Below are 21,950 nucleotides of genomic sequence, written 5' to 3'. Positions count from 1 at the left end.
CCAGGCTGGTGGCTCATGCCTGTAATCCAGCACTTGGGAGGCCTAGGTGAGAGGATAGCTTGAGCCAAGGATTTCAAGATCAGCCTGGGCAATATAGTGAGACCTCTTAAAAAAAAAAAAGTTCAGCTTTATTTAAATGATTTTTATTTAAAATGTTGGTATTCAGGGCCGGGCGCGGTGGCTCAAGCCTGTAATCCCAGCACTTTGGGAGGCCGAGGCGGGCGGATCACGAGGTCAGGAGATCGAGACCATCCTGGTTAACAGGGTGAAACCCCATCTCTACTAAAAATACAAAAAATTAGCCGGGCGTGTTGGCGGGCGCCTGTAGTCCCAGCTACTCAGGAGGCTGAGGCAGGAGAATGGCGTGAACCCCGGGAGGCGGAGCTTGCAGTGAGCCGAGATCGCGCCACTGCACTCCAGCCTGGGGGACAGAGCAAGACTCTGTCTCAAAAAAAAAAAAAAAAAAATGTTGGTATTCATATATTTTTATTTTGCCTTCTAACTTTAATAGATATAAATATTTTAAAACAATAATTTTCTTGAAGATATACAAAGTAATTATGATCTTAAAATTTACAGTCACTTTAACTTACATTTTGATGAAAATATACTCAAATTTTAAACACAATTACCTTCATTTTTAACTTGTCACATTATTACTATCAATTGAACACAAATTACATGAAAATCTTTATTGTAACAACATAGTGGTTTTCCTGAAATGGAGAAAATAAAATAAATGTTGTGGAATACATAAATAGAAACATAATGTCTTTTATTAATCATAGAAAATGTCACTAGCTCCTCTAAACATGTGCAATAACTAAAATTTAGCCATATTTTTTGCAGTCTTTCATACTTTGTCAACACCATAGCTTTACAAATGTTTTTAATGGACCAGGCACAGTGGCTCACGCCTGTAATCCCAGCACTTTGGGAGGCTGAGGTGGGAGGATCATGAAGTCAGGAGTTCGAGACCAGCCTGGCCAACATAGTGAAACCCCGTGTCTACTAAAAATACAAAACATTAGCTGGGCATGGTGGCAGGCACCCATAATTTCAGTGACTTGGGAGGCTGAGGCAGGAGAATCACTTGAACTGGGGAGGCGGAGGTTGCAGTGAGCTGAGATTGTGCCATTGCACTCCAGCCTGGGCAACGAGTGAAACTCCTGTCTCAAAACAAAACAAAACAAAACAAAACAAATGTTTTTAGTGATGTTACGGATTTGTCAAGATTGAAGTATAGAGCACATTTTGTTTAAAATGTTTTGGCTTTCGGCCAGGTGCAGTGGCTCACACCTGTAAACCCAGCATTTTGGGAAGCCAAGGCAGCTAGATCACTTGAGGTCAGGAGTTCGAGACCAGCCTGGCCAACATGGTGAAACCCTGTTGGCTGGGTGAGGTGGTGGGTGCCTGTAATCGCAGCTACTCAGGAGGCTGAGGCAAGAGAATTGCTTGAACCCAGGAGACAGAGATTGCAGTGAGCTGAGATCGTGCCACTGCACTCCAGCACAGGTGACAGAGCAAGACTCTGTCCCCCCTCCACAAAAAAAGAAAGAAAGGCCAGGCACAGTGGCTCATGCCTGTAAATCCAGCACTTCGGGAGGCCCAGGTAGGCGGATCACAAGGTCAGGAGATTGAGACCATGCTCGCTAACACAGCGAAACCCCGTCTCTACTAAAAATACAAAAAACTAGCCGGGCATGGTGGTGGGCGCCTGTATTCCCAGCTACTCGGGAGGCTGAGGCAGGAGAATGGCGTGAACCCGGGAGGCGGAGCTTGCAGTGAGCCGAGATCGTGCCACTGCACTCCCTGGGCGAGAGACTCCGTCTCGGAAGAAAAAAAAAAAGAAAAAGAAAAAGAAAACCACATCCCCTCCAGGCAGACATAACACAAAGGAGGCCCTTTCCTCCCTGCAGAATCAGCCCTGCACCAGGGAGCCAGGCTCAGCAAGAGAAGCCAGGGCTGGATTTTTATCCCTAATGTCCCTCTTGGTTGGGCACCTGGCACAGGACACAACCTGCACTCCCATATATGTGGCTCTGGCCTAGGCAATGGCATCACACTAGAGCAAGGAAAGTGACCCAACTTCTAGTGGCAGGCATATTAGAGCGGAGATTCCAAAATTTCATTTCATATATTCCTAGGTGCCTCTGACCCCCACCCCCAAACCACAGATCAACCACAGGAGGTCTTTTTCACCTGCCGTGTAATAGAGGGTTTTTGTTTATGTTTTTGTTTTAGTGGAAGGGATTTTACAACTTTAAAAATATATGTATATATGTTTAACCCCTGATCTACTCCAGCCACACAGCCACATCATGGTCCCTGGAGGCAATGGAATAGGAGGGACAGCAGTGGGGACTGGGAGGGCAGGGGGAGGGAGACTTTTCAGGGACATCCACAGCCACTGATTTTGTCCCCTACTCCAGTGGGTGTGCTCCTCTCCTTGACCTGACCAGGCACCATACTTTATAGTTACTTAGAATTTTTCAAGACCTTGGCTGGGGGGTCTCTCTGATAAATCCAAATTACTACACTTTGGTTAAACCTTTTATATGCCAAAGCAGGCAAACAACGGATATTTTTTAACATCCACATTTGAAAACTATTCTGGGTATATTTCACTGTAATATACAGCCAGCAAAGCAACCATAACATTTCCTCATTTTCCTGACTAAATTTAGAAGCAAACATTTTCAGAATATGAAATTAAATAACAAAGGTCATAGGACAATGAATAATATGCTGTGTGTGTGGTTAATTACACTTGTTCTAAAAAAAAGTCATCCTAGCCTCTCTATAAAAATTGTGTGTGTAGCTATTTCACTTTGAAATGTCATAGGGTTACTCTGTTTCAAAAAGAAAATGGAAAAGCATAAAGATATTTATGTAATCCTGAAAGAAAATATTTCTTAAGAGAATGTAATCTTTAATTACGTATTGTTTCCCTTTGTTCTGTGGCTGGTTTATAAATATGGAAGGCACAATTCTTTGTGCTATTGAAATTAAGGGTTCACAGTATTTTTTTGTCTTTTCAGGGAAAAGAATCAAACGATTTAGATACAGAAAAGATATGATTCTTTCAACAGCTACTAAAATCTGACAAGCCATTTTAATCATAAGGTAGATAGCATTATAATTTAATCTTTTCCGTGATGAGATAATCTGTACTTTTAACTTCAAACAAGACGCTTAATACTTAATACTTCAGATTTCAAAAGTGAAACATGTCTGAAATACTTGAATGAAAGTCACTTGTCTACCTATTTTTTATTTCTGCTGTAATTAAAGCAGGGAACTTAATTGCAAGTGAACTCATTCTAATACTCCAGTAAGACAAAATAAGCAAGCCGTGTTATTAATAGCGATGACAGAAGTGATCGCTCTGGGCAGTCTGGCAAATGCTTACCTGTGACTGGGAGGTTCACCTAAAAAAAGCCACACTGAGGTCACTTTTGCTTTTTTGGGTAATTTCGCCCTACCATGCTCTGAGAGATCAGAGAAAGATTTTTCCTCTAAACTTTTTCTCTTCTTGTTCTAGGATTTACACTCTTGCTTCTTCCAATCGGTGTATTAAACATTACTAGACACCTACTAAGTGCCAGACACTTTCATAACTGTTAGGAATAGAAAGAGAAAGAATATGGTCTGCAGTCCAGGAGCTCAGACTAAAGCATTCTATGCTATGTGCTATGCTAGAGGCACGCACAAGGCTCCTGGTCCAGCCCAGCCCTCAGATTCTGAGTCCAGAGCAGAGATTCAGTTTCTTCATCTAGAAAATTTCTCTAGGGTTGATCTAAATTCTAAAATGTATATGATTCTAGTTAGCGGCTCATATTATTTCAAATAAGGTGTTTAATAGCTACACTGTATGCAGCTATAGTTACTTCTTTGTTTTGTTTTTTGTTTGTTTGTTTGTATTTTGGCACAGGCTCTCACTCTGTTGCCCAGGCTGGAGTGCAGGGGCACGATCCCATCTCACTGCAGCCTCCACCTCCAGGGTTCAAGAGATTCTCATAGCTCAGCCTCCCGGGTATCTGTCATTACAGGCACACACAACCACGCCCAGCTAATTTTTGTATTTTTAGTAGAGATGTGTTTTCACCATGTTGCCCAGGCTGGTCTCGAACTCCTGAGCCCAAACGAACTGCCTGCCTCTGCCTCCCAAAGTGCGGGATTACAAGTGTGAGCCACCGCACCTGGCCAGCCATAATACTTCTATAATGTTGATGCCAGGGTCTTTTCCTGGCTCCTCTGAGTGTTTTCTTTATGTTATTAACCTGCTTAAAATCTCACATTTACATTTTATTTGTTGGGGGGAGGTGGTGTTGCGGGTATTTTGAGAGTGTGTTACCCCTTCAATCCACCTTCCTTTGATGGAGCATGATTTTATCTTATTCAAGTTACCCATTTGCTACAGATTCATATTCTAAAAAAATTTACTTGTCTTTGATCCTTTTGAAATGAACACAATGAGTAGGAGACACACTCCTCTCTTCTATCTTAGAAAAGAGAGGACTTAAAGCGGTTCTATCTTGCGATTTATTGGGCGGGTTCCTGCCAGTAAATGAAGCTGATCCCCGCCACGGCTTGGTTTGAATCATCCAAGCTCATGGGGTTTGCTGATTCAGGAATCACTCTGTTCTCTATACCTCTTCTGCTGGCCACTTCTGAATAAGTAGAACCATTCTCCAGCTTGAGTGTTATTTTTTTGTTTTGTTTTATTTGAAGAGGTTTCAAGAAGACCAAGGCAAAATCAGATGAATTGTACATCAGTGAATTTCAACTGGGAATTAAGAGGGATAAAATCTTTTTCAAACTACACAGAGCTCCCCACCCCACCCCTGTCCCCATCCCTATCCATAGCAGCATTCAAGAATCACTGCAACAAAGAGTGAAAATACGCCGGGCGGTGGCTCACGTCTGTAATCCTAGCACTTTGGGAGGCCAAGGTGGGCAGATTGCCTGAGCTCAGGAGTTCGAGACCAGCCTGGGCAACATGGTGAAACCCTGTCTCTACTAAAATACCAAAAAAAAAACTTAGCCGGGCATGGCAGCGTGAGCCTGTAGTCCCAGCTACTTGGGAAGCTGAGGCAGGAGAATTGCTTGAACCCGGGAGGCAGAGGTTGCAGTGAGCCGAGATTGTGCCACTGTACTTCAGCCTGGCGACAGAGCAAGACTCCGTCTCAAAAAAAAAAGAGTGAGTGAAAATAGGAGTTAAAACCTGGAGCCCAGGGTTCCATTGACGGTTCTGTCACCACCTCTCCGGCTGCTCTGTGATCCTGGTTTACCTTCTGGTCATAAATGAATCTGCTCATCTGCATATTTTGAGTTAAAATAAATAAAAATTTTAAGTGATTTAAATTCAAAAGAATAAAATATGTAATGAAAAAGCTGTAATAGGAATGATATATTTAGACTGCCTACTAAACTTACCCAAAAAAACAAACAGCAAAGTTGGTTTAATTCCTTTCTTTCAGTAAGTCTTGTTCCCCACTCAAGGAAATAATTTATTTAACTATAGCTGGGTTCCAGAAGATCCAGTTTCCAGCGATCCCCATTCATTGAGGTGCAATTTGGGTATGTTCTCCAAACTCTAGGGCAGCTCCCTTTACCTGGATGAATAGTAGAGAGCTGATAGGTCCCCACAGAGCCAGGCATTTCCAAGTCCACAGAAGGGTAGGTGTGTAGCTGAGAGGCCCTTAGGAAATATCTCAAAGATCTTTGGGATTCCTGACCAAAAGCATTTTCTCCTTAGCTTTATCTAGGAAGTCTTATCTTTAGTTGAGACTTTATTCAGACAATGCTTGTTCTCCGAAGTGTTCTCAAAGACAGCAGCTCTTGTCCGGCTCCTCTCGGGGTCACATGTCTCCTTGGCTAGCCACCCCGCACCATGCCAGTATAAGACACTCTCAGCCCCCAGTTTCTACAGCGTGACCCACCCAGTTTTCATATTTGATTATCCGGCCTCACAGACTGGCGAAGTTAGTGGTCACACACCTGGAGTGGAATAAGGCAAATTATGAAGGTACTGTTTGTTTATGAATAAACTAATTAAAGTAGCTTGTCTGTGGTCTCCCCATAAATGAGTGGCCAACTCAGGACTAGAGCAGGGGTCAGTGAACTGCACCCCCTCAGGCCAAATGTGGCCAGGAGCCTGTTTTTGTACCAGGAGCAAAAAATGGTTTTTATATTTTCAAAGGGTTGTATAAAAAATAATAGACTGGGCGCAGTGGCTCATGCCTATGATCCCAGCACTTTGGGAGGCCAAGGTGGACAGATTACTTGAGACCAGGACTTCCAGACCAGTGACTAACATGGCAAAAACCTGTCTCTACTAAAAATACAAAAATTAGCCAGGCGTGGTGGTGCATGCCTGTAGTCCCAGCTTCTATGGAGGATGAGGCAGGGGAATCGCTTAAACCTGGGAGGCGGAGGTTGCAGTGAGATGAGATCACGCCACTGCACTCCAGTCTGGGTGACAGAGCAAGAATTTGTCTCAAAATAATAACAATAATAATAATAATAATAATAATAAGGCTGGGTGCAGTGGCTCATGCCTGTAATCCCAACACTTTTGGAGGCAGAGGTGGGCGGATCACTTGAGGTCAAGAGGTAGAGATGAGCCTGGCCAACGTGGTGAAACCCCATCTCTACTACAAATACAAAAAATTAGCTGGGCGTGGTGGCGCATGCCTATAATCCCAGCTACTCAGAGGCTGAGGCAGAAGGATCACTTGAACCCGGGAGGCGGAAGTTGCAGTGAGCAGAGATCACACCACTGCACTCTAGCCTGGGCGACAGAGCGAGATTCTGTCTCCAAAAACAACAACAACAACAAGATAACAAATATGTAATAGAGGATGTATGTGGTCCACGAGCCTAATAGATTTGTTTTCTGGCCCTTTACAGAAAAAGTTTGCTGACCCATGGACTAGAGTATCCACATCTTATCCATTGGGGTCTTTTGGGTTCTTGAAGCTGAGTCCAGCTAGTATCACACTCCCGGCCTTTAGTCTTCCCCTCATTCAATGTCATGTGAGTCATACAATTGGTGAACTTGAAAGGGAACTGAGTTTAGATCAGGCCTTAGTGGCAGTGTCTTCTCAGAGCCAACCTGGATTTGTGGTATAAATTCTGGTCCACTGTCTGCCACGTAGTATGGACCCAACACAAGTCACAAGTCACTCTGCTCTGGAACTTTATCTCACAGGTAAACTCATACTAACCCAAGCTCACAGAGACTGCTGTATGGCCAAAATTCAAATTCATTCCATTTTAACCATAAATGCAACCAGCTAACTGGTGAGCCTTCACATCAGCAAACCAGTCTTTGCTTCCTATAATCAGGACTCAGCACATAGAGAGCCATGTGGAGCATGAAATCTGAGTAAGGAGAGATGGGTAGATGATTTATCCAAAGATACATTTGCCACAGAGACCTGAGAGCTCAAATCCTTAGGCCAAGGCCCCTTCTCTCTTGAACAGTAGTTGGGAGTGTGCTACCCACTTCTTGCTTCTTAGGTTGAGGTTTTCCAGGCTGCAGGCTGACAGCTGTCTGCCTACATCCTCTGTTCATCCAGACTTTCTCCATACAACAGATTAAATTAACAAACACATTCTGGTGATTGCCTTCCTGGCTTACCCCCAGGTCACTGAAGTTAGGGGTATTCCCAAAGTCTTCAGGTACACAGTGGTTATCTCTCAGTTTACTCCCTCCTTAGGTTTAGCCTAATCTCTATGTGATTCTGTGCATGTTCACATGCGCGCACATGTGTGCATGTGTGCATGTGTGTGTGTGTATCTGACTGGTTTAACTCTCAGAAGGCAAATTTATTTCCTATTTTCAGGTTTTTTGGAAGATATTTTATTATTACTCCCTTTGATGCCAACAAGGTATTTTTTAGCTATTTTGAAAGAAAATCTGTAGTGCAACTGTTTTTTATATTTTGAGACTTAGCTACTTGAATTCAAACACATAAGCAGTTTTTCCTGATTTTCTATTGTAATAACTTGTGAGACGGAGTTCATGATGACAAATATCTAGTAAAGCCTCTCAGGATAACTCATCTGTTTTCATAACCACTGTTAAATAGTCTTATGTAATCAACTCAAAACATCTTTAAGATCTCTTGTTTCCAAAGGAGGTGGATAAAAATATTTTGCTGTTAAGCAAAATAATAACCAGTTGGATGCCTCCAACAATCAGCCTCAGGTCAGAAACGTCCTTCCCAATTGTCTTCCTCTTTCCTTTCTTCCCACCTTCCTTCCTTCTTCCCTCTCTCCCTCCCTCCCTTCTTTCCTCCCTCCTCTCCAAACATGCATAGAGCATCTCCCCTGTGTTAGGGATAGTTTTTGGCACTGTAGATATAATAATGAAGATACAGTGTAATAAAAGAGTCCTGCCCTGGCCGGGCACGGTGGCTCATGCCTGTAATCCCAGCACTTTGGGAGGCCGAGGCAGGTGGATCACGAGGTCAGGAGATTAAGGCCATCCTGGCTAACACAGTGAAACCCCGTCTCTACTAAAAATACAAAAAAAAATTAGCCGGGCGTGGTGGCGGGTGCCTGTAGCCCCAGCTACTCGGCAGGCTGAGGCAGGAGAATGGCGTGAACCTGGGAGGTGGAGCTTGCAGTGAGCCGAGATCGCGCCACTGCACTCCAGCCTGGGCGACAGAGTGAGACTCTGTCTCAAAACAAATAAACAAACAAACAAACAAACAAACAAAAAGAGTCCTGCCCTATGAGGGCTTACATTCTAGTTGACAGGAGATAGATTATTTAAAAAAAAAAAAAAGAAAAGAAAAATAAGAAAAATATCAGCAATGGGTAAATGCTATGCAGAGAATAAAACTGAATGGTATAACAGAGTGATTACTTTAGATGGGATCATCAGTGAAGGCCTTTCTGCAGGATAACATTTTAGCTGAGACTTAAGGACAAGAAGGAGACAATCATGGGAATCTAAGGATAAAGAACATTACAGCTAGAGCAAGGCCCCAAAGACCCAAAAGGAAGAACAGGTTTGGGGAGTGCTGGGAATAGAAAGAAAGCTAATGCAGCTAGAGTATGGCTGATAGGCAAGGAGGAGAGTAGCAGTAATAATAAGTTTTCCATCAAGAACACAGAAGAAACTGGGTACAGTGGCTCAAACCTATAATTCCAGCACTTTGGGAGGCTGAGGTGGAAGGATCGCTGGAGGCCAGGGGTTTGAGACCAGCCCAGGCAATACAGGGAGACCTCAGTATCTACAAAAAAAATTTAAAAATTAGCTGGCACGCATCTGTGGTCCCAGCTACTTAGGAGACAAGAGGATCACTTGAGCCCAGGCAGTCGAGGCTGCAGTGAACTGTGATCATGCCACTGCACTCTAATCTGGGCAATAGAGCAGGACTCCTGTCTCAAAAAAAAAAAAAAAAAGGAAAAGAAAAAGAAAAAGCACAGGATGTGGAGTGTATCAGTGGCAAATACCTTTGACAATTTCCTCATTTACAGAGACCGTGGAAATTGTCATTGCTTTACCCCTGCCTCATTTTTTTTCCCTTGCAAAAAAATATATAATGAGGAAAGTTAGGTGTGTAATATGGATTGGTTTAGTCTCCACAGCTTTGTTTCTGGCAAAGTTCATTTGTGTGTCTTTTCCAGATTTTCTAGGTTATACCTCATGCCAAATCAGATTAGTAGCTTTTTTTTTTTTAAGGCAGGGTCTTACTCTGTCACCCAGGATGGAGTGTAATGGTGTGATCTCAGCTCACTGCAACCTCTGCCTTCTGGATTCAAGTGATTCTCCTGCCTCAGCCACCCAAGTAGCATGGATTGCAGGCATGTGCCACCACACCCAGCTAATTTTTGTATTTTTAGTAGAGACAGGGTTTCGCCATGTTGGCCAGGCTAGTTTTGAACTCCTGGCCTCATGTTATCTCCCTGCCTCGACCTCCTAAAGTGCTGGGATTACAGGTATGAGCCACCACACTCAGCCACAAGTGTCATTTGAAAAGAGCAAAAGGGCAAAGATGTTAAAAATGTATCACCATGCCCCTCAATAGCTCAGAGGTCACAGGTGTTTGAAAGTCACAGGTGGAGGAGGAGGACCCAGGTGAGTGATGTTTTATGAATTGTTTTATTAAACTTGATAAACTTACCCTTTTGAAGGCATGGAGGTGTCAGGATTCTGGGTCTCAAAATGTGCCTCCCAGCTTAGTGATGTGGATATACTAAGGAAAGCATAAATGAGGCCTCAAAATGTGTGCTGGGCCCGAAGATTGCAAATTCATAAAACTCATTGTTCTCCATTTATTTAAAAGAGAGCTGGCTCTGAGGAATTATTTATATTAATCAGAGTTATAATAGACTGATTAATAAAATACAATGCCATTTATTCATTATTTGTAATGTTATAACTACCAGGCTGAAATTCATGTCTGTTGGTCAGCACATGCTCTTCCTGGTAGGAAAAATCCATTTAAGAAACCATATTAAAATCAGAAGGTTAAATGTTATATATGGAAGCTGAACAAATCAAGTTGGATGTTTTGAAAGGCTATTTTCAGCCAGGCACAGTGGCTCATGCCTGCAATCCCAGCACTTTGGGAGGCTGAGGTGGGTGGATCATCTGAGGTCAGGAGTTCGGGACCAGCCTGGCAAACATAGTGAAACCCCCTCTCTACTAAAAATACAAAAAATTAGCTGGGCATGGTGGTGGATGCCTGTAATCCCAACTACTAGGGAGGCTGAGGCAGGAGAATCATTTGAACCTGGGAGGCGGAGGTTGCAGTGAGCTGAGATCACACCATTGTACTCCAGCCTGGGCAACAAGAGTGAGACTCCGTCTCAAAAAAAAAGAGAAAAAGAAAGAAAGGCTATTTTCATTAAGCATTGGAAGCCTGATAGAGCCTTTTTTCACTACAAGGACATACAGTCCCAGCTAGGCCGATGACCTGCTATGTGGCTGGACAGGGAAGGCCAATCAATGCTGGAGAAACACTGGAAAATTTCAACTCCTAGCCTCTCCTTTTCCTAGGTCTAGGCCACTACTTCCCAAAGAGTGGTCTAATGGCCTCCTACAGTTGATTTGCCTTGGGGATTTATTTTATTCTTATTTTTGTTTATTGTTTTTCCTTAAAGAATGGGTCTTGTTTTATCACCCAGACTGGAGTGCAGTGGTACAATCATAGCTCACTGCCACCTCGAACTCGTGGGCTCAAGCAATCCTCCCATTTCAGCCTCCCAAGGAACTGGGACCACAGGCACGTGCCACTGCATCTGGCTAATTTTTAAACTTTTTGTAGACACAAGGTCTCACCATTTTGCCCAGGCTGGTCTCAAATTCCTGGCCTCAAGTGATCCTCCTACCTCAGCCTCCCAAAGTTCTGGGATTATAGGCGTGAGCCACCACACCTGTTCCCAGGGATTTATTTTTAATTTTTGGAGACAGGATCTCACTCTATCTCCCAGGCTGGAGTGCAATGGCATGATCACAGCTCACTGCAGCCTAAGCCTCCCAGGCTCAAGTGACCCTCCTGCCTCAGCCTCCTGAGTAGCTGAGACTACAGGCATGTGCCACCAGGCTCAGATAATTTTTTAACTTTTTGTAGAGACAGAGTTTCCCTATGTTGACCAGGATGCCAGGGATTTATTAAAAATGCATGCATTTTTCTTTTTCTTTTTCTTTTTTTTTGAGACAGAGTCTCGCTGTATCACCAGGCTGGAGTCCAGTGGCACGATCTTGGCTCACTGCCACCTCCACCTCCCTGGTTCAAGGGATTCTCCTGCCTCAGCCTCCTGAGTAGCTGGGACTACAGGCACGCACCACCACACCCAGCTAATTTTTGTATTTTTGTATAGAAGGGGTTTCACCATGTTGGTCAGGATGGTCTCAATCTCCTGACCTCGTGATCTGCCTGCCTTGGCCTCCCAAAGTGCTGGGATTACAGGCATGAGCCACCGCGCCCAGCCAAAATACACTTTTCTAGACCCCATCTCACACCTCTAATCAGGATGTCTGGTCTTGAGCTAAGATATGAATTTTAACTAGCTTTCTGGAGAAGTGTAATGCACACTAGTGTTTTGAAAACCACTGCTAGCTGGTAAGCTGTATAACCGTAAGCAAGTTAGTTACTTAACTTCTCTAAGTCTCAATTTCTTTGTCCATAAAATAAGGATAATAGTAGGTTTTATTTTCTACGGTTATTGGTGGGATCAGATGAGTCAAGACATATAAAGCTCTTAGAACAGTGTCTACCACCTAGTAAGCCCTCAATACACGATGGCTATTAGTATTTTCACCATTAGCATCATTTTTTTTTTTTTTTTTTTGAGATGAAGTCTCGTTCTGTTGCCCAAGCTGGAGTGCAGTGGCGCCATCTCAGCTCACTGCAATCTCTGCCTTCCTGGTTCAAGCGATTCTCCTGCCTCAGCCTCCTAAGTAGCTGGAACTAGAGGCACGTGCCACCATGCCTGGCTGATTTTTGTTATTTTTAGTAGAGACGGTGTTTCATCATGTTGGCCAGGCTGGTCTCAAACTCCTGGCCTCAGGTGACTCCCCCGCCTTGGCCTCCCAAAGTGCTGGGAATACAGGCGTGAGCCACCATGCCCGGCCCAACATTTTCATTTTCATTATTCAGCCCACCACATTTTTGTTTGCTCACAGACTTGATTTTTTTTTAATCAGGCAAAACCTAATGCATCGGTTACTACATAAAGGGAGACTACACCCTTGACAGAATCTTAGTGCCATCTCCCAGATTGGTTTTTATTGACAATATTTCAGGGTTTCTCCTTCTCAAGAATGGAAAAGATAATATCCTAAGCCATCTCCAAATTATGAATTAGGATAGATTTATTTTAGAAAGGTTTCCAGTCCAGACATTGTGGTTCATACTTGCAATCCCAGTGCTTTGGAAGGCTGAGGCAGGAGGACCACTTAAGGCCAGAGGTTTGAGACCAGCCTGGGCAACATAGCAAGACCTCATCTGTCCAAAATATTTTTAAAAGTTAGGTGTGGTGCATGTGCCTATAGTCCTAACTGCTTGGGAGGCTGAGGTGAGAGGATTGCCTGAGCCCAGTAATTCAAGCCTGGAGTGAGCTATGATCACACCACTGTACTCCAGCCTGGGCAACAAAGCGAGACCCTGTCGATAAAGAAAAAAAAGTTTCTAATGTTATTCATAGTGTTTGGCTTAAGGCTTACATTTGATCTCAGAGTTTGGCACACTTTTTCCCTATCTTGAAAGTTGTTTTGCATCTTAGTTGTGGGCTAAAAGTTCTCTACTTGCTGACAATAGCAACATACCAACTTGTTTAGTGTCATTCTTCCAAATGCCACTTGTTATAAATCACCTCATATTCATATCTTCCTTTTAACAATGAACAAAATGGCTGGGTGCAGTGGTTTACGCCTATAATCCCAGCAATTTGGGAGGCCAAGGCGGACGAATTGCCTGAGGTCAGGAGTTTGAGACTAGCCTGGGCAACATGGCAAAACCCCATCTCTACTAAAAATACAAAAAAATTAGCCGGGCATGGTGGCGCATGCCTGTAATCCTGGCTACTCGGGAAACTGAGGTGGGAGAATCACTTGAACCTGGGAGGCATAGGTTGTAGTAAGCTGAGATTGCACTACTGCACTCCAGCGTGGGCGACAAAGCAAGACTCTGTCTCAAAAAAAATAAAAAATAAAAAAATAAAAAATTTTAAAATTTTAAAAAATTAAAGTGAACAAAATGTAGAAATAGAGTCCTCTAAATTGTCTGAGTGGCAGTGATTCTAACTAAATCGGGGGGATCTTGGGGTTGCCATGCTAGTATATTTGGAAGTAGAGTACCAAAAACAACTTCAAAATTTGCTTTATAACTTGCCAGAGTTTGTAAGTAGAACTTAGAACACCACCATTTCTGTCAACTGTCTCTTCATCTGGATACTTCAAAGTGGGTTATGAACATTAATTAAGCCTCTAGGCGTCCCTGTGATGTGGGTAATTATACTAGCCATCCCTGCCTTTTGGATGATCACAGTAAAGGAGGAGGAGGTTACCTGAAGTGAATCTCCCAGGTTAAGCTGATTTGGCAGCAAAACCACCCAGGGAACTTTTTATGGTTGCAATCTAAATAATTCTGCACCTGCTTTCCCCAAATATAAATATAACTTTTTTTTTTTTTTTTTTACAGTCTTGCTCTGCTGCCCAGGCTGGAGTGCAGTGGCAGGATCTATGCTCACTGCAACCTCTGCCTCCCAGGTCCAATAGATTCTCCTGCCTCAGCCTCCTGAGTAGCTGGAATTAAAGGTGTGTGCCACCACAGCCGGCTAATTTTTGTATTTTTAGTAGAGACAGTGTTTCGCCATGTTGGCCAGGTTGGTCTTGAACTCCTGACCTCAAACAATCCACCTGTCTCGGCCTCCCAAAGTGCTGAGATTACAGGCATGAACCACCGCACCCAGCCTCCCCAAACATAAACATAACATTTTTACATGAGTTGTTGAAAAAGGAATCCAAATTTACCAAATCAAAAATTAAAAGTCTAACCTGGTGAAGAGAAAACGCAGGTATACCCCGGGATTAGTCAGAGTTTAGCTGCTCAGAGTTCCTTTCTGTCCAGTCTGCTTCCCAGTGGACTTTTGTCCTTCCCTCTTATTTCCATTTCCCAATAAACTGAGAGCCCACAGTGCTGGCCTGTAGTGTGGGAAACAGCCTGAGTTACTGATGCCAGGCATGACCTAAACAGTCTCCTGTGGGAGAGCTATGCCTACCGGATCCAAATTGTCTACTTGGCTCCACCCCATTTCACTCGTGTGCCAATTTCTGCTAAACATAGCCCAGCTCCCAGCTGGCAAGGCTCTGAACTATTTTTAGCTGGGTCCAGGGCTCAGGCCAAGGGATCTAGATAGGTAGCTGAGATTCAGCTCTAGTGTTTTAAAAATAATAACCTTTATTGTTTTTCTTCTCATTGTAATTTATCTCTTCGGTTTAGACTTTTGGAAATATAGCCGAGAAAAAGGTGTGACCACTTAGAAAACAGCAAAAAGAAGAAAATTAAAATTTTCTGTAATACTCTTTATCAAGGTATAATATATATAGCAATGTGCACCAATCTTAAATATACATTTTGGTACACTTTTATGTAAGTATATTCTTTTTTAACTGCCACGTTGATCAATATGAAGAAGACTCCACATAGTGGGACACCATCTCTACAAAAAATTTAAAAATTAGCCGGGCATGGTGGCACACACCTATGGTCCCAGCTACTTAGGAGGCTGAGGTGGGAAGATCACTTAAGTCCAGGAGGTGGAGGTTGCAGTGAGCCATGTTCACGCCACTTCCCTTCAGCCTGGGTGACAGAGCAAGATCATATCTTAAAACAAAACAAAACAAAACAAACAAACAAAAAGACAAAAAGAAAAATAGGACATTCCAGCACTCCAAAAAGTTCTCATTCGTCCCTTCCCAGCCAATATCCCTGTGACCCAGAGATAAACCCTATTCTGACTTATATCACTTTTGATTAGTTTTATGTATTTTGAATTTCATAAAAATGAAATCATATGTACTTTTTTTTTGAAAAAGGGTCTCACTCTATTGTCCAGGCTGGAATGCAGTGGCATGATCACAGCTCACTGCAGCTTTGACCTCCCTGGTTTGGGTAGCTGGGACCATAGGTACATGCCAACATGCCTGGCTAAATTTTTTATTTTATTTTTTGTATAGATGGGGTCTCGCAATGTTGTCCAGGCTTGTCTTGAACTCCTGGGCTTAAGCAAATCTCCCGCCTTGGCCTCCCAAAGTACAGGATTACAGATGCAAGCCACCGTTCCCAACCCATATATACTTTTTAAGTCTGTCTTTGTTCACTCATGTCTGTGGGGTTTATCCATGTTGTTACATGTAGTGGTGGATGGTTTCTTGTCTGTTTGTACTGTGTAAAATTCTACCACATGAATACACTATAAATTATTTATTAGTTCTCCACTGAGAGTTATTTGGCTTATTTCCAAATTTTGGTTATTAAAAATAAAACTGTCATGAACATTTTGTCCACATCTTTTAATGGTCATATGCATTCATTTTGGGGGGTATATACCTAGGAGTGGAAGTGCTAAACCATAGAGAAGGCTTAGATCTAGCTTTCACAGATGTGCCAGTTTTCCAAAGTGGTTGCACCATTTTACAGTCCCACCAGCAATGTGTGGAAGTTCTAATTGCTCTATATCCTCACCAACACTTGATATCGTCAGTCTTTTTAATTTTAGCCATTCTGGAGAGTGTGGGTTGGTATCTCATTGTGATTTGCATTTGCATTTGCCTGGTGACTAATGATGTCTTAAGTACCTTTTTCACATACTTACTAGATATTTGGACATCCTCTTCTGTGAAATGCTTGTTCAAGTGTTTTGCCCATTTTATAATTGGGTTGTCTGTCTTTTCCTTATTGGTTTACAGAATTTGAATTCTTCACTGGAGAGAGAAAGAGAGAGGTAGATTGCAAATACCTTCCCTCAGTTTGTGACCTGCCCTTTCACAAAAGTTCTTAGTTTTAATGAATCCAATTATCAATCTTACCTCTTATGGTTTTTTTGGGTTTTTTTTTTTTTGTATTTTGTTTAAGAAATCTGGCTGGGTGCAGTGGCTCATGCCTGTAATCCTAGCACTTTGGGATGCTGAGGCAGGCAGATCATTTGAGGTCAGGAGTTCAAAACCAGCCTGGCCAACATGGTGAAACCCCGTCTCTACTAAAAATACAAAAATTAGCCAGGTGTGGTGGCAGGTGCCTGTAATCCCAACTGCCCAGGAGGCTGAGGCAGGAGAATCGCTGGAACCTGGGAGGCGGAGGTTGCAGTGAGCCGAGATCACATCACTGCACTCCATCCTGGGCAATAGAGACTCCATCTCAAAAAAAAAAAGAAAAAAGAAATCTTTGACTGCCGTAAAGTCATGAAGATATTCTTCCATGTATTCTTCAGAAGCTTTATTGTTTTGCCATTTAGGTCTATGATCCATCTCAAGTTAATTTTTCACATATGGTATGGAAAAAGGCCAAAGCTCATTATTTTTTTATAGGACTATCCAATTACTCCAGAATCATTTATTGAAAAGACCATCTTTTCCCCACTATATATATGAGTCTGTTTCTGAACTCTATACTCTCTTCTATTGATCTGTCTGTTCTTGTACTAATATCACACTGTCTTAATTACTGTAATTTCATATTAAATTTTAAAATCTGATAGTATAATCCACCAACTTTGTTCTTTCTCTTCAAGATGGTCTTGTCTATTTTAGATCTTTTGCGGTTCTATATACATTTAAGAGTCAACTTGTCAATTTGGGGGTTTTGGGGGGGTTGGTTTGTTTTTGTTCTTTGTTGTTGTTGGTTTTTTTTTTTTTTGAGATGGAGTCTCACTCTGTTGCCCAGGCTGGAGTGCAGTGGCATGACTTTGGCTCACTGTAACCTCCACCTTCTGGATTCGAACGATTCTCCTGCCTCAGCCTCCCCAGTAGCTGGGATTACAGATGCCTGCCACCATGCCCAGCTAATTTTTGCATTTTTAGTAGAGATCAGGTTTCAGCATGTTGGCCGGGCTGGTCTCGAAGTCCTGACCTCAGGTGATCTACTCACCTCAGCCTCCCAAAGTGCTGGGATTACAAGTGTGAACCGCCACGCCTGGTCTGGAGTCTTCTCCATTTTAGTGGGAAAGAGTAGACCACATTCATTTATTCCATGAAGTTTGGATTGTGAAAATTGAAGGAGAATCTCAAATTTGAAAAACTAACAAGGAAAGATATCTTGGAATCATCTTGGACTCATCATTCTCCTTTGTCCCCCTGTGAATCCTGGGCCACCAACTTCCGGCAATCCCAGCTCAAAGGCAACTCTAGATGCTTCCTCTTCTCCATTCCCATCACTGTGGAGTAGCCTGGGTCAGCCCATTCCCACCAAACCTGGTCTGATACCAGGCAAAGAATGTACTGTTCTTCGCTCATTCTGCTGTTTCTCTGATGAAGCATATTGAGAAGGGATTCTTTAGGATTTTCTAAGACATTGGCTTCCTAAGTGGTCTTGCTGCTTCCACTCGTTTCCATCACCTTCTGCTCTCAACCTTCTTGTGGCTCCTAACACACTCTGAGTGTAATCCAGTGTCCTTGACACAGCTCGCTCCATCTGGCCCTTCTCTACTTCTGACCTCTTCTATTTCTCCAACCTTTCTAGCTAATTGCTGTTCTTCATCTATGCCAAGCATGTTTCCAGCTGGGGATCTTCACAAGGTAGTTATTTTTGCTGGAAATAATCACCCCCCTCCTGAACCCACTCTCAGATATTTACATGGCCCACATTCTGATTTTTTTGCAGATTGCCACTTATTTATTTACTTATTTATTTATTTTCAGATGGAGTCTTGCTCTGTTGCCCAGGCTGGAGTGCCATGGCGTGATCTGGCTCACTGCAACCTCCACTTCCCAGGTTCCAGCGATTCTCCTGCCTCCGCCTCCCGAGTAGCTGGGACTAAAGGTGCCCACCGCCTTACTCCACCAATTTTTGTATTTTTAGTAGAGACAGGGTTTCACCATGTTGGCCAGGCTGGTCGTGAACTCCTGACCTCAAGTGATCCACCTGCCTTGCCTCCCAAAGTGCTGGGATTACAGGTGTGAGCCACTGTGCCCAGCCAGATTGCTGCTCATGTGTCACTTCCTCAGAGAGATTTTCCAGGACAACCCTGTCTAAAGCAGCATTCTTCTTTATCCCAACCTCTTACCCTGCTTCATTTTTCTTCCTAGCCTTTAGCACTACACACACACACACACACACACACACACACAGAGTCTTATCTCCTAGAGAACCAACCATTCTGGTTTATCCAGGAGGTTCCTGGGCAGAATTTGAGTGCTAAAAGCAGGAATGTCCCAGGCAAACTGGGATGGATTGGTCACTTCTCCCCTCCTACCAGAATATAAGTTTTACGAGGGAAAGAGCTTTATTTCATTCTCCACTGTCTCCCCAGCACATGACACAGTGCCTGGCACAGAGTAGGTGCTCATAAATATTTATTGAACAAATGAATGCACGAATAATTTCTTATTTCAAACAACATCTGGATTAAACTCTCTGACCTAGCATTCCAATTTCTTCCTGACTTCCTCATCTTAATTACCCCACCCTATTTCCTACCACTTCCTGTGATGCACCCTCTGCTCCAGGGACCCCAGTCTCCTCTCTTTCACAATCCCTTCACATGAAGAGCCCTCCCCTATCTCTTCTAGCTGAATCAGTCTCTTTCACATCTTTTATTTTTTGAACTCTTTATCAGTGAAAAGGCCTGAGGGATGAATGGGTCCCTATCAGAATTCCCTTGAATATTTTTACAAAATATATTGTCCTCCACTCCCAATGCTGAGAAATAGTTATGATGCTCTTGGGGAAGGAGGAGAAATTAAACATTGATATTTTGAAAAAGTTTCCTAGGTGATTCTGACAGCAAACATGCAGCTACTTCAATCAAAAATCACTTATCTAGTCCATCAATGGATGAATGGAAAAAGAAAATGTGGTATATATTCTGCAAAGGAATACTATTCAGCCATAAAAAAGAATGAAATATGGTCATTTGTGGAAACACAGATGAAACTATAGGTCATTATGTTAAGTGAACTAAGCCAGAAGACAGAAGGACAAATATTGAATGTTCTCACTCATACGTGGGAGCTAAAAAAGTTGATCTCAGGGAGGCAGAGAGTAGAATTATGGTAGCTAGAGGCTAGAAAGGGTTGAGGGGATGGTGGTGAAGAGAAGTTGGTTAATGGGTACAAATGCACAGTTAGAAGGAATAAGTTGTAGTGTTCAATAGCACAGTAAATGACTATAGTTAACAACAATATACTATACACTTCAAAATAGCTAGAGGAGAAGATTTGAAATGTTCCCAACACAAAGAAATGATAAGGTTTCAGGTGATATATATCCTAAACACCCTGGCTTGATCATCACACATTGTATTCATGTATCAAAATATCACACATACTCCATAAATATACAAGTATTGTATATTAAGAAAGCCACCAATCCAAATCCCATAATATTTCACAACCCAGTTCAAATCCTTTAGTGGCATCACTGCTATTAAGACTTTGCCTGGCCTCATTGCCTCCCCCTCTTTGGGATTCTAAAAAGCTTAGGATCTGAACCACACCTCTGAGCACTGGTCATACAGGTCTGGCATAGAAATGTGGACAAAATTTCTCCAGCTTTGTTTTTTGCTTAGGATTGCCTAGGCTATTCTTTTTAGGTTCCATATAAATTTTTAAATATTTTTTTTCTAGTCCTGTGGAGAATATTGTTGGTAGTTTGATGGAAATAGCATTGAATCTGTACATTGTTTTGGCAAGTATAGCCATTTCAATGATATTGGTTCTTCCTATCCATGAGCATGGGATGTTTTTCCACTTGTTTGTGTCTTCTCTGATTTCTTTGAGCAGTGTTTTGTAATTCTCATTGTAGAGATCTTTCACCTCCCTGGTTAGCTGCATTCTTAGGTATTTTATTTTTTGTGTGGCGATTGTGAACGGGATTACCTTTCTGATTTGGCTTTCAGTTTGATTGTTGTTGGTATATAGGAATGCTAGTAATTTTTGTACATTGATTTTTTATCCTGCAACTTTGCTGAAGTTGTTTATCAGCTGAAGGAGCTTTTAGGCTGAGACTATGGGGCTTTGTAGATATAGAATCATGTTGTGTTCAGAGATAGTTTGACTTCCTCTCTTCCTATTGGGATACCCTTTATTTCTTTCTCTCGCCTGATTGCTCTGGCTAGGACTTCCAATACTATGTTGAATAGAAGTGGTGAGAGAGGCCATCCTTGTCTTGTGCCGGCTTTCGGCGGAATGCTTCCAGCTTTTGTCTATTCAGTATAATGTTGGCTGTGGGTTTGTCATAGACGGCTCTTATTATTTTGAGGTATGAGGTTCCTTCAATACCTAGTTTATCGAGAGTTTTTAACATGAAGTGAGGTTAAATTTTACCAAAAGCCTTTTCTGCATCTATTGAGAGAATCATGTGGTTTTGTCTTTAGTTCTGTTTATGTGATGAATCACATTTATTGATTTTTATATGTTGAACCAAACTTGTTTCCTGGAGATGAAGCCTACTTGATCATGGTGGATTAGCTTTTTGATGTGCTGCTGGATTTGGTTTCAAACTATGCTACAAGGCTATAGTGACCAAAAGATCATGGTACTGGTACAAAAACAGGCACATAGACCAATGGAACAGAATAGAGGCCAGGTGCGGTGGCTCATGCCTGTAATCCAGCGCTTTGGGAGGCCAAGGCGGGTGGATCACGAGGTCAAGAGTTTGAGACTGAGTTTCGAGTTTCAGCCTGACCAACATGGTGAAACCCCATCTCTACTAAAAATACAAAAAACATTAGCCGGGCGTGGTGGCATGCACCTGTAATCCCAGCTACAGCTACTCAGGAGGCTGATGCAGGAGAATCGCTTGAACCCAGGAGGCGGAGGTTGCAGTGAGCAGAGATTGTACCACTGCATTCTGGCCTGGGCGACAGAGGGAGACTCTGTCTCAAAAAAATAAATAAATAAATAAATAAATAAAGAAAATAACAGAGAGCCCAGAAATAAGGCCACGCATCTACAACCATCTGATCTTTGACAAAGCTGACAAAAACAAGCAATGGGGAAAAGACTCCCTATTCAATAAATGGTACTGGGATAACTGGCTAGCCATATGCAGAAGACTGAAGCTGGACCTTTTCCTTACATCATATGCAAAAATCAACTCAAGACAGATTCAAGACTTAAATGCAAAACCCCAAACTATAAAAACCCTGGAAGAGAATCTAGGCAATATTATCCTGGACATAGGAATGGGCGAATATTTCATGACAAAGACACCAAAAGCAATCGTGACAAAAGCAAAAGTCGGCAAATGAGAGCTAATCAAACT

At 42.6% G+C, this 21,950-nt stretch overlaps 1 long non-coding RNA gene across 1 annotated transcript in view; it reads right to left on the bottom strand.

The window, feature by feature from the left end:
• Positions 1 to 14,703, bottom strand: part of LOC100586921 — a 29,732-nt gene extending 15,029 nt beyond the window's left edge. Inside the window, exon 1 of the long non-coding RNA XR_121500.3 lies at positions 14,525 to 14,703. This is a non-coding gene — a long non-coding RNA (uncharacterized LOC100586921). The remainder of the gene's footprint in view (positions 1 to 14,524) is intronic.
• Positions 14,704 to 21,950: the final 7,247 nt, after the last annotated feature.

Source organism: Nomascus leucogenys, chromosome 19 (genome assembly GCF_006542625.1).
Source record: "Nomascus leucogenys isolate Asia chromosome 19, Asia_NLE_v1, whole genome shotgun sequence".
Lineage (NCBI taxonomy): Eukaryota > Metazoa > Chordata > Mammalia > Primates > Hylobatidae > Nomascus > Nomascus leucogenys.
This window is presented reverse-complemented; position numbering and strand designations above follow the sequence as displayed.